The sequence below is a fragment of the Triticum urartu genome, chromosome 3, assembly GCF_003073215.2.
Source record: "Triticum urartu cultivar G1812 chromosome 3, Tu2.1, whole genome shotgun sequence".
Lineage (NCBI taxonomy): Eukaryota > Viridiplantae > Streptophyta > Magnoliopsida > Poales > Poaceae > Triticum > Triticum urartu.
Window position 1 is genome coordinate 218,897,412 of NC_053024.1, and position 13,662 is coordinate 218,911,073.

A 13,662-nucleotide genomic window follows, 5' to 3' on the forward strand; every position below is an offset into this window, starting at 1 on the left:
GGACGACATGATGGTCAACTCCATCCGCAAGTTCGCCACCATCAAGAAGCGTGTAGCGAAAGCTCCTACTAGTCCTGCCAGCCACCACGCTCATGCGCGAGGGAGGGACGTAGCTTCACTGACTTACTGCTCCTGCCTTTGCATCTATGACAGGTGGGCCCAACAGGTGGTTGGCCCACCTGTCATGTAGCCAAAGGCAGGTGCAGTTAAGGCACTGGAGCTCAGTCCGCGAGGGAGAGGGCGTTGTAGTAATCAAACTTCTCGGTCTTGTACGAGTTGACGCGACACATCAAAGCACTGCACTCGATATAAGTCTTTTTACACATTTCAAATGGACTACTACATACGGATGTATGTAGACATATTTTGCTTCATATGTAGTCACTTGTTGCAATCTCTAAAAAGACTTATATTTGGAAACGGAGGGAGTACAACGCATGCATGCATGTCGTGACTTCCCTTTTGATACTTGCATGTGTTGATTTGATGCACCTTGCCAAATTTTGACTATAAATTTAACTAACCAAATTTTCATGCATGTCACAAAAAATTAGGGCTGTTTGGATTGTGACTATGTTTGTCTTATGTTGCCACATTATTTTTCCCACACTTGCCTAACTTGAGTTGCTCAAATTGTTAGACACACTTTGGCTTGCCTAAGGGAATCTTGCCACACTTTTTGTGTCTATGACATGTGGGGTTCACTGCTAATAAAAAAATTCTTGTCTTAGGTGTGGCTAATAAAAAAGACTTATATTTAGGAACGGAGGGAGTAGAAAATATAAATAATAATGCATGTTGGGGCAACCCACGTTTCCGATAATTTTAGCTATGGGCTTGTTCACAATTTTTACGAGGGGGTGGTTGTTCATTTAATGGAGGGACTTGTACCAGACTTGAACGATACAAAGTGCGACCTGGCACACCGTAACACCACTTGGAACAAGCGGGTAGCTATCTTAAAAAAACAATCAACAACTAAAAAACGGCGACCTGGCACGTAGTACACAATTTTAAACGATTGTTTTGATGGAGTGAAAAAGGAAAACTACCCCACTACGTATATATAGGCCGGAGCCTCCGCGCTTGCTTTCTAGGGTTGCTCTATTCACACACTCTCATCCTCTCCAGATCTAAACAAGATAGGGGTGGTAACACTGCCTTTCTCCCTTCGAAAAACACTGTCTTTCTATCCTCACCGCTGGTTACAGATCCGGACATATCCCCCTCCGTCGGTGAAGGGGAGGAGTGCTACCTCTTGAGCACTGCGTTGGTTTTCCCCGAAGAGGAAGGGATGATGCAGCAAAGTAGCGTAAGTATTTCCCTCAGTTTTTGAGAACCAATGTATCAATCCAGTAGGAGGCTACGCGCGAGTCCCTCGTACATGCACAAAACAAATAAATCCTCGCAACCAACGCGAATAGGGGTTGTCAATCCCTACACGGCCACTTACGAGAGTGAGATCTGATAGATATGATAGAGATAATATTTTTGGTATTTTTGTGATAAAGATGCAAAGTAAAATAAAGGCAACGTAAAAAAGCAAAGGAAATAACTAAGTAGTAGGATATTAATATGATAAAGATAGACCCGGGGCCATAGGTTTCACTAGTGGCTTCTCTCGAGAGCATAAGTATTCTATGGTGGGTGAACGAATTACTGTTGAGCAATTGACAGAATTGAGCATAGTTATGAGAATATCTAGGTATGATCATGTATATAGGCATCACGTCCGAGACAAGTAGACCGACTCCTGCCTGCATCTACTACTATTACTCCACTCATCGACCGCTATCCAGCATGCATCTAGAGTATTAAGTTAAAAACAGAGTAACATCTTAAGCAAGATGACATGATGTAGAGGGATAGACTCATGCAATATGATGAAAACCTCATCTTGTTATCCTCGATTAGCACAATACAATACGTGCCTTGCTGCCCCTACTATCACTGGGAAAGGACACCGCAAGATTGAACCCAAAGCTAAGCACTTCTCCCATTGCAAGAAAGATCAATCTAGTAGGCCAAACCAAACTGATAATTCGAAGAGACTTGCAAAGATAACCAATCATACATAAAATAATTCAGAGAAGATTCAAATATTATTCATAGATAGACTTGATCATAAACCCACAATTCATCGGTCTCAACAAACACACCACAAAAAGAAGATTACATCGAATAGTTCTCCACAAGAGAGGGGGAGAACATTGTATTGAGATCCAAAAAGAGAGAAGAAACCATCTAGCTAATAACTATGGACCGATAGGTCTGAGGTGAACTACTCACACTTCATCGGAGAGGCTATGGTGATGATGTAGAAGCCCTCCGTGATCGATGCCCCCTCCGACGGAGCTCCGGAACAGGCCCCAAGATGGGATCTCGTGGATACAGAAAGTTGCGGCGGTGGAATTAGGGTTTTGGCTCCGTATATGATCGTTTGGGGGTACGTAGGCATATATAGGAGGAACGAGTACGTCGGTGGAGCAACAGGGGGCCCACGAGGGTGGAGGGCGCGCCTGGGGGGCGTAGGCACGCCCCCCTACCTCGTGGCCTCCTCTTTTGTGTCTTGACGTAGGGTCCAAGTCTCACGGGTCTTGTTCGTTGAGAAAATCACGTTCCCGAAGGTTTCATTCCGTTTGATATTCCTTTTCTTCAAAACCCTAAAACAGGCAAAAAACAGCAATTCTCGGCTGGGCCTCCTGTTAATAGGTTAGTCCCAAAAATAATATAAAAGTGGATAATAAAGCCCAATAATGTCCAAAACAGTAGATAATATAGCATGGAGCAATCAAAAATTATAGATACGTTGGAGACGTATCAAGCATCCCCAAGCTTAATTCCTGCTCGTCCTCGAGTATGTAAATGATAAAAACATAATTTTTGATGCGGAGTGCTACTTGGCATAATTTTAATGTAATTCTTCTTAATTGTGGTATGAATATTCAGATCCGAAAGATTCAAGACAAAAGTTCATATTGACATAAAAATAATAATACTTCAAGCATACTAACTAAGCAATTGTGTCTTCTCAAAATAACATGGCCAAAGAAAGTTCATCCCTACAAAATCATATAGTTTAGTCATGTTTCATTTTCATCACACAAGAATGCTCTCATCATGCACAACCCCAATGACAAGCCAAGCAATTGTTTCATACTTTAGTAATCTCAAACCTATAAACTTTCACGCAATATATGAGCGCGAGCCATGGACATAGCACTATGGGTGGAATAGAATATAATGAGGGGGGTTATGTGGAGAAGACAAAAAGGATAAAGTCTCACATCAACGAGGCTAATCAATGGGCTATGGAGATGCCCATCGATTGATGTTAATGCAAGGAGTAGGGATTGCCATGCAACGGATGCACTAGAGCTATAAATGTATGAAAACTCAACAAAAGAAACTAAGTGGGTGTGCATCCAACTTGCTTGCTCACGAAGACCTAGGGCACTTGAGGAGGCCCATTGTTGGAATATACAAGCCAAGTTCTATAATGAAAAATTCACACTAGTATATGAAAGTGACAAAACAAGAGACTCTCTATCATAAAGATCATGGTGCTACTTTTAAGCATAAGTGTGGAAAAAAAGGATAGTAGCATTGTCCTTTTTATTTTTATTTTTTGTGACAATGCTCTATTAATGATGATCATCACACTTCTATTTATTTACAACTCAAGAATTACAACTCGATACTAGAACAAAGTATGACTCTATATGAATGCCTCCGGCAGTGTACCGGGATATGCAATGGACCAAGAGTGACATGTATGAAAGAATTATGAACGGTGGCTTTGCCACAAATACTATGTCAACTACGTGATCATGCTAAGCAATATGACAATGATGAATGTATCATGATGAACGGAATGGTGGAAAGTTGCATGGCAATATATCTCGGAATGGATATGGAAATGCCATAATAGGTAGGTATGGTGGCTGTTTTGAGGAAGATATAAGGAGGTTTATGTGTGAAATAGCGTATCATATCACGGGGTTTGGATGCACCGGCGAAGTTTGCGCCAACTCTCAATGTGAGAAAGGGCAATGCACGGTACCGAAGAGGCTAGCAAGGATGGAAGGGTGAGAGTGCGCATAATCCATGGACTCAACATTAGTCACAAAGAACACACATACTTATTGCAAAAATCTACAAGTCATCAAGAACCTCGGTACTACGTGCATGCTCTTAGGGGGATAGATTGGTAGGAAAATACCATCGCTCGTCCCCGACCGCCACTCATAAGGAAGACAATCAAATAACACCTCATGTTTCAAATTTTTTACATAACGTTTACCATACGTGCATGCTACGGGACTTGCAAACTTCAACACAAGTATTTCTCAATTTCACAACTACTCAACTAGCACGACTTTGATATTATTACCTCCATATCTCAAAACAATCATCAAGCATCAAACTTCTCTTAGTATTCAAAACACTCACAAGAAAATTTTACTAACTTTGAATACCTAGCATATTAGGATTTTAAGCAAATTACCATGCTATTAAGACTCTCAAAATAATATAAGTGAAGCATGAGAGATCAATAGTTTCTATAAAACAAATCCACCATTGTGCTCTAAAAGATATAAGTGAAGTACTAGAGCAAAAACTATATAACTCAAAAGATATAAGCGAAGCACATAGAGTATTCTAACAAATTCCAAATTATGTATGGCTCTCTCAAAAGGTGTGTACATCAAGGATGATTGTGGTAAATTAAAAATTAAAGACTCAAATCATACAAGATGCTCCAAGAAAAACACATATCATGTGGCGAATAAAAATATAGCTCCAAGTAAAGTTACCGATAGAAGTAGACGAAAGAGGGGATGCCTTCTCGGGCATCCCCAAGCTTTGGCTTTTAGGTGTCCTTAGATTATATTGTGGGTGCCATCGGCATCCCCAATCTTAGGCTCTTTCCACTCCTTGTTCCATAATCCATCAAATCTTTACCCAAAACTTGAAAACTTCACAACACAAAACTTAAAGTAGAAAATCTCGTGAGCTCCGTTAGCGAAAGAAAATAAAAGACCACTTCAAGGTACTGTAATGACCTCATTATTTATTTATATTGTTTTTATACCTACTGTATTCCAACTTCTCTATGGTTTATAAACTATTTTACTAGCCATAGATTCATCAAAATAAGCAAACAACACACGAAAAACAGAATCTGTCAAAAACAGAACAGTCTGTAGTAATATGTAGCTAGCGCAAGATCTGGAACCCCAAAAATTCTAAACTAAATTGCTGGACGTGAGGAATTTATCTATTAATCATCTGCAAAAATAATTAACTAAATATCACTTTTAAAATAAAAATGGCAGCAGTTCTCGTGAGCGCTAAAGTTTCTGTTTTTTTACAGCAAGTGTAACAAGACTTTCCCCAAGTCTTCCCAACGGTTCTACTTGGCACAAGCACTAATTAAACACAAAAAACACAACCAAAACAGAGGCTAGATAAATTATTTATTACTAAACAGGAGTAAAAATCAAGGAAAAAATAAAATCGGGTTGCCTCCCAACAAGCGCTATCGTTTAACGCCCCTAGCTAGGCATAACAAGTAAGGATAAATCTAGGTATTGCCAACTTTGGTAGGCAATGCATAAGTGGCTCTCATAATAGATTCATAAGGTAATTTAATTTTATTTCTAGGAAATTGTTCCATACCTTTCCTTAATGGAAATTGGAATCTAATATTTCCTTCCTTCATATCAATAATTGCACCAATCGTTCTAAGGGAAGGTCTACCAAGAATAATAGGACATGAAGGGTTGCAATCTATGTCAAGAACAATAAAATCTACGGGCACATAATTCCTATTTGCAACAATAAGAACTTCATTAATTCTTCCCATAGGTTTCTTAATAGTGGAATCCGCAAGGTGCAAGTTTAAAGAGCAATCATCAAAATCACGGAAACCTAACAAATCACACAAAGTCTTTGGAATCGTGGAAACACTAGCACCCAAATCACATAAAGCATAGCATTCATGATCTTTAATTTTAATTTTAATAGTTGGTTCCTACTCATCATAAAGCTTTCTAGGGATAGAAACTTCCAATTCAAGTTGTTCTTCATAAGATTGCATCAAGGCATCAACGATATGTTTAGTAAACGCTTTATTTTGACTATAAGCATGAGGAGAATTTAGCATGGTTTGTAACAAGGAAATACAATCAATTAAAGAGCAATTTTCATAGTTAAATTCCTTGAAATCCATAATAGTGGGTTTAGCAACATCTAGAGTTTTAATTTCTTCAATCCCACTTTTATCAATTTTAGCATCAAGATCAACAAATTCCGAATTCTTGGAACGCCTTCTAGCTAAAGGTGGATCATATTCAGTCCCATCATTATCAAGATTCATATTGCAAAACAAAGATTTAATAGGGGACACATCAATAACTTTTAGATCTTCATCATTATTTTCATAGCAATCTGGTTTAGCGGCCATCTTATTAACTAAGGTAGCCTGCTTATCCGAAATTTCAGCAGTTAATTTCTCAAGATGAGCAATTTGGGATCTCAAACCATCGAATTCTTTAGACATATCATCAAGCTCTTTATTCATAAAACTCATAAAACTTTTCTGTTCTTTAAGCTCGTTTCTGAAGAAACTATTATGTTCAAATTGCAAAACCATAAAACTCCTGACATTACTTTCAATCTCTTCTAGCCTTTTAAGGTGGAGATCACCAAATTTAGGTAGAGAAATCGTGACAAGCAAGCAACTAACACACAAGCAAACAAAAAGCAAGCGGGCAAAAATAGGCAAATAGAGAAAGAGAGGGAGGATACAGAGAGAGGGCGAATAAAACGGCAAGGGTGAAGTGGGGGAGAGGAAAACGAGAGGCAAATAGCAAATAATGTAATGCGGGAGATAAGGGTATGTGATGGGTACTTGGTATGTTGACTTTTACGTAGACCTCCCCGGCAACGGTGCCAGAAATCCTTCTTGCTACCTCTTGAGCACTGTGTTGGTTTTCCCCGAAGAGGAAGGGATGATGCAGCAAAGTAGCGTAAGTATTTCCCTCAGTTTTTGAGAACCAAGGTATCAATCCAGTAGGAGGCTACACGCGAGTCCCTCGTACGTGCACAAAACAAATAAATCCTCGCAACCAACACGAATAGGGGTTGTAAATCCCTACACGGCCACTTACGAGAGTGAGATCTGATAGATATGATAAAGATAATATTTTTGGTATTTTTGTGATAAAGATGCAAAGTAAAATAAAGGCAAAGTAAAAAAGCAAAGGAAATAACTAGGTAGTAGGAGATTAATATGATAAAGATAGACCCAGGGGCCATAGGTTTCACTAGTGGCTTCTCTCGAGAGCATAAGTATTCTACGGTGGGTGAACGAATTACTGTTGAGCAATTGACAGAATTGAGCATAGTTATGAGAATATCTAGGTATGATCATGTATATAGGCATCACGTCCGAGACAAGTAGACCGACTCCTGCCTGCATCTACTACTATTACTCCACTCATCGACCGCTATCCAGCATGCATCTAGAGTATTAAGTTAAAAACAGAGTAACATCTTAAGCAAGATGACATGATGTAGAGGGATAGACTCATGCAATATGATGAAAACCTCATCTTGTTATCCTCGATTAGCACAATACAATACGTGCCTTGCTGCCCCTACTATCACTGGGAAAGGACACCGCAAGATTGAACCCAAAGCTAAGCACTTCTCCCATTGCAAGAAAGATCAATCTAGTAGGCCAAACCAAACTGATAATTCGAAGAGACTTGCAAAGATAACCAATCATACATAAAATAATTCAGAGAAGATTCAAATATTATTCATAGATAGACTTGATCATAAACCCACAATTCATCGGTCTCAACAAACACACCACAAAAAGAAGATTACATCGAATAGTTCTCCACAAGAGAGGGGGAGAACATTGTATTGAGATCCAAAAAGAGAGAAGAAGCCATCTAGCTAATAACTATGGACCCATAGGTCTGAGGTGAACTACTCACACTTCATCGGAGGGCCTATGGTGATGATGTAGAAGCCCTCCGTGATCGATGCCCCCTCCGGCGGAGCTCCGGAACAGGCCCCAAGATGGGATCTCGAGGATACAGAAAGTTGCGGCGGTGGAATTAGGGTTTTGGCTCCGTATCTTATCGTTTGGGGGTACGTAGGTATATATAGGAGGAAGGAGTACGTCGGTGGAGCAACAGGGGGCCCACGAGGGTGGAGGGCGCGCCTGGGGGTAGGCGCGCCCCCTACCTCGTGGCCTCCTCTTTTGTGTCTTGACGTAGGGTCCAAGTCTCCCGGGTCTTGTTCGTTGAGAAAATCACGTTCCCGAAGGTTTCACTCCGTTTGGACTTCGTTTGATATTCCTTTTCTTCAAAACCCTAAAACAGGCAAAAAATAGCAATTCTGGGCTGGGCCTCCGGTTAATAGGTTAGTCCCAAAAATAATATAAAAGTGGATACTAAAGCCCAATAATGTCCAAAACAGTAGATAATATAGCATGGAGCAATCAAAAATTATAGATACGTTGGAGACGTATCAAGGAGGGGCAGCGTTTAGGCCATCGTCGACAGCGAGGGAGGAGACCCACTGCCGGCCGCACCATTATCTCTGGCCGAGCGCCGGCGTGAGAGGTCCTCCGATCCCTTCGTTGTTGCCCTAGTGTGGGCGGATCCGGCCTCCTGCCGCCCACCTATCCACATCCCGACGACCTTCAGGTATATCTTCCTTCGAAACCGCCTTAGCTCTACTTCCCCAGCTCGCTACGTCGCTGCATGTGCATCATTTTCTACCTCTTAGTCCCTCTCGATCAGATGGTCCAACGTCACCTATTTTTTTCTATTGTTAGAGGTAAAGCCACTTCATGGAGTCGAATCTTGTACTTGGTTCAAACAAGAAATAAAGTGGGGTGGGGGAATTTAGTATGTAGTATATCGGACTTGTACAAACAGGAAGGAAAGGGGGTGAAAGTAGTACAGACTGGTCATCCAACCGGTCTCTTGATCAAAAAGGGAAATATAGGGGTAACGTTGTACACAGTGGTATGACCAGGACTAGATTTGCTATCCACACATAGGAGTAGGTGGCTAGAGTGAACAAAAATGGGACCAACCCAGATATGTTTCTTGGATGTTTGTTTCTCCGGGCAACAAACTATGAATCACCACTTTATGCCCCTGTTTAGGTACATGGTGTTGGACTGCTGGTGCACCCATTGTCCCATGCCCTTATACCAAATATTTAGTTGTTCTTAATCTAATTCCCCTGGTAAAAATGAAGCCATGCCACTGTTATAAGCCATGACAAGTTTAGCCAAATGTTTTTGCCTCTAATTGTTTGAGCCTATGACAGTTTCCTCTATAGCTTTTTGTGCAAACAGGGATATCCATTTCACCTGGTTGCTGTTGTGACCTTTTGGTGCACTGCACAAAACTCTTCTTAAAAGAAGTGATTTTTGTGCTTTAACTGGAATGTCAGAATGGAACAGTTGGTTCATTTCGGTAGAACTGCACAAAGGGAGATCTGTGTTCCAATCCTCATCATCCATATTGGCACGATAACCTTCCTTTAGGTAAGAATGATATTTAATGCATGTGTTCATCTCTATTTTGCAACTGCCATGAGAAAATAATGCTATTTTTTACTAGTACACGTGTACTCCCTCACTGACAAAACCAATTCTAAAATAGAAGGCCAATCATGTACTTGGTTTCACCAACTAGTGAGGAGACTGAGAAACAGAGCAGGAAGAGGAAGAAGAAGAAGAGTAAACAGTGCTGCTGAAGCCAGAGGCCTCAGTTTGAGGCCATTCAAGGGCTCCGGCAACAACTACCTTACATGTGAGACGATCCTCCAGGGAACCCTTCCACTTCTGCTGTCCCACTTAATTAATTAGGAGTACTTAAGTACCACTAATTTATTGCTTCCTAATTTTCCTGTCGGAGTTAAACAAATATTTAGTAGCACCCTATGTTGAATCATGTACGTGTGTATGTTTGTCTATGAGGTGAATCATGTGGTGGAGCAGGGAGGGAATGCTAACTTTACCCATTAAGATAATGAGGGTGCTTCTATTTGTTAGTGTATGTTTCATCAACTAGTCCCACTATTACAATAATCTCACTCTCTCAATATATGTGCCAACAGGGATGCTCGATTTTGGTGGAACTGCACAAAAACTTTGGGTGCTTCATTGCCTCGACAGCTTCCTTCCTTTCCTATTAGTCGCTAATCTCGGCTTGCATTCTTCCTTTGCTGTCAGTCGCTTGGCTTATCTCGGCTTCCAGTCAAAGGAAATAGTAATTGATATGCTACCTCACACAGGTTGGTACTGGTCTTTATCCTGATTATTGTGCTTGTTATATGTATTGGTAATTTGGTATTGTGCTACTGTTTGTCGATTTCATAAAGGAGTAACTTGGAGCCTGAACTCACAGGCAAATCCTTACATCAGGTGATTTCAGTAGAACTGCACAAAAAGATCAGATGGACAGGTACTTATGCTGCTGCTATGTACTCCAAAGTTCACTCAGACAAGCATCGATGTTGACAAGAAGAAGTGCCTATATTCATTCGAGTATCAACCGGCGTCAACCAATTGTCAAACTCCAAGTATTAGGAGAGTGAACGCCAAAAATATTGCTTAGCGCATAGCCCAGAAAAACGCAGTCCAGTCTTTGGTCCCAACTTGTGCCTTTTGATTATCTGCACATATGGTAGCAAACTGTATGCCATGGAGTCTAAAGATTCCAGACAAGTTGGTTGACGTGTATATTCATCTGGCACTTATCAGTCTACACGCCAGGGATGCTCCATTTCAGTTGAACTGCACAAAAAATTTGGGCGGTTCATTTTCTCAACCGCCTCCTTTCTCATCTGCAATGTAAAATTTTGGCGAGATACAGGACCAAGATGAGACAGTAAACTAGTTGGATGAAAGTAGTGGCCAAGTTGCTCAAACCTCCCTCGGCACGAGGCCACTATTTGAGGATAAACCTACAAGCAAAGTTCAGATTGTCTGTGTTGCCTCTTATGTACTTGAAAGTTTACTCGTATAAGCATTAATTTTAGCAAGAAGTACCTCCGACTGAACACCATTTACCAGTCTGCAATGTAGAATTTTGGCGAGCTACAGGACCAAGATGAGCCAGTAAACTAGTTGGATGAAAGTAGTGGCCAAGTTGCTCAAACCTCCCTCGGCACGAGGCCACTATTTGAAGATAAACCTACAAGCAAAGTTCAGATTGTCTGTGCCGCCTCTTATGTACTCGAAAGTTTACTCGTACAAGCATTAATTTTAGCAAGAAGTACCTCCGACTGAACACCATTTACCAGTCTGTACCCTAGGTAATTAAAGTTCGTCCATGGATCATATTGGCTGTGATCTCAATCATTTGGATGAATAAACATACTGAACATGTGTATATCTGAACCTTTTTGTGAATTATCTATGAATATTGTTGTGTGATCTATCAATCATTTGGATCCATAGACATGCTGAACTTGTGTATATATGAATCTTTTGAGTTGTTGATAGTGAATGTTGGGGTATGAATATGAACGTGTCCTGTGAACCTGAGTTTGATACGAATGTTTACCTTTTCTGTTGTGCTTGTGTGTGAACTTGTTAGTATGCCTACTGTGGGGTATGTGACGTGTGGGTGTCAATGGCACACCTTCTTCCCGAGAAGAATTGCAACTGCTTTGTTAGGGTAGCAACAGCGCATCAGCTCTTTTTAATCTTTTTACTCTGTCTTGCCTCCTCCCCCGCTCAACCCCTGCCGTAATGTTTTCGGCCTCAAAACAAACATAGTATTGCGTTGTTTTTGGGGCTTGATGAAAAATTGAGTGCTGGTTTCTGTAGGTTGGCCCGCCTAGCAAATGGGCCGCTGGTCCACCACGGACTGGGAGGCTAAAAATACAAGTTGTATGGTGTAGAGGCAAGTAAAAAAACGCCATCGAGAGCCATCCACTGAAGAAAAAAATCACTCCTGATGTGCTTCTTCAGTCGTGCCGCCGGCCCCTCTATAATCCAGTTCACTCGGGGATCTGGTATCATTTTTTCCAGAGGGCAAATAAGTATCAGCTAGGCCTAGGTTTTGTATTTTAACATGCGTAGCCCACGACATACGGGTGACAGTGGTTTCAACTTATTTTTTGATGTCCATACCGGTCTATGGGCTTTTTCTTAAAGATCGGCAGCCCCATGTATTTTCTTAACCACATTATATATTTATATTATTACTATTATCGTATATTTTATAGAGACTTATATATACATTATAAAAACATCCCACATGTTATTAACTTATAAAAGTAAATGTTTAACAGAAGTTGGCAAGGAAAATCCTGGTTGTTTTTAACTCACAGGCAAGGAAAATCCTTGTGATTGCGTACAAAAGCTTGCGAAGATTTTAAGGACCAATGTAATAATAACGCGCTCATTTTTATTTTGAGCAATAACTCACTAATTTGTTAATTATGTATATAAAAATGTGCCTCTTCAGTTTATTTTTTGTATTAATTTCTCCTTCTAACATAACATTATATATATAACGAGCCCAGCTAATTCGTGTATTTGAAGAAAGTGCAGATGGGCTGGGATTTCTTAAATAATATAAATGGGCTGCATTGTCGTGAAATTATTTGTTCACCCGACCCAGCAAATGGACTGTACATTCTAGAAAACATGGGTTAAATATATGCCACATTTTTGCAGGCTAACATGTGGGCCAATAGGTCGAAGCCTACGCAGGGCGTTGTCAACTTGGTCGGCATGCACCTTCAATCTCTCGTCTTCTTCCTCCAGCATCGCCGGGACTGCCTGGTCCGGCCTCCGGCGGCTAGCGGCTTTGCTTAGCATGCATCGCTGCGAAGCGCTACCCCACCGTCGGCCAGGCTATCCCTCCACCCCTCCACACCTTCTGTTATTCTCCACCGACTGCAGCCCCACGCTGCACCAGAACCAGTTGTAACTCTTCTCCTCCACTCAATCTGCGACTCCACTGCCGCGTCTTCCCATCTCCGAGTCGTTCCCGTCCGGGGCCTCGCCGTCGTCCACCGCCTCATACTCCTCTCCGCGCGGGCTTCCACTGTCGCGTCTTCCCCGGCTCCGTGTCGTCCCCTTCCTAGGCCTCGCTGTCGTCCACCTCCCTGGTGCTCTTGGCGCGGCGTGGTCAACGTGGTCAAGGAACGACTTCCATCAGAAAAGTATTGTACATGGAGAGGCTGACAGTTGGGTCCACGGCCGCAGCACGGAAGTGCCTCCTTATTACGTGCAAAATAATTATTCCTTCACCTGACAGCAGGGACCCACCGGACGAGCCACCGTATTTCACGAAAAAAACGTTTCCCCTGACTCCTGGGACCCACCAGCTACATCTTCGCACGCAAGGAAGTGCGTCCGGGCAAAAAAATGATTCGCCCCCCTGACTGCTGGGACCCACCAGCTACATCTTCGCACACAAGGAAGTGCGTCCGGGCAAAAAAATAATTCGCCTCCCTGAGTGCTGGGACCCACCAGCTACATCTTCGCACGCAAGGAAGTGCCTGACAGTCGGGACCCACCTGGTCAAAGCGTACGTAGCGTTGTCATTCTGGTCGCGAACGTGTACGTACATACTGGTCGATGTAGAGGCGCGCACGTGTCAT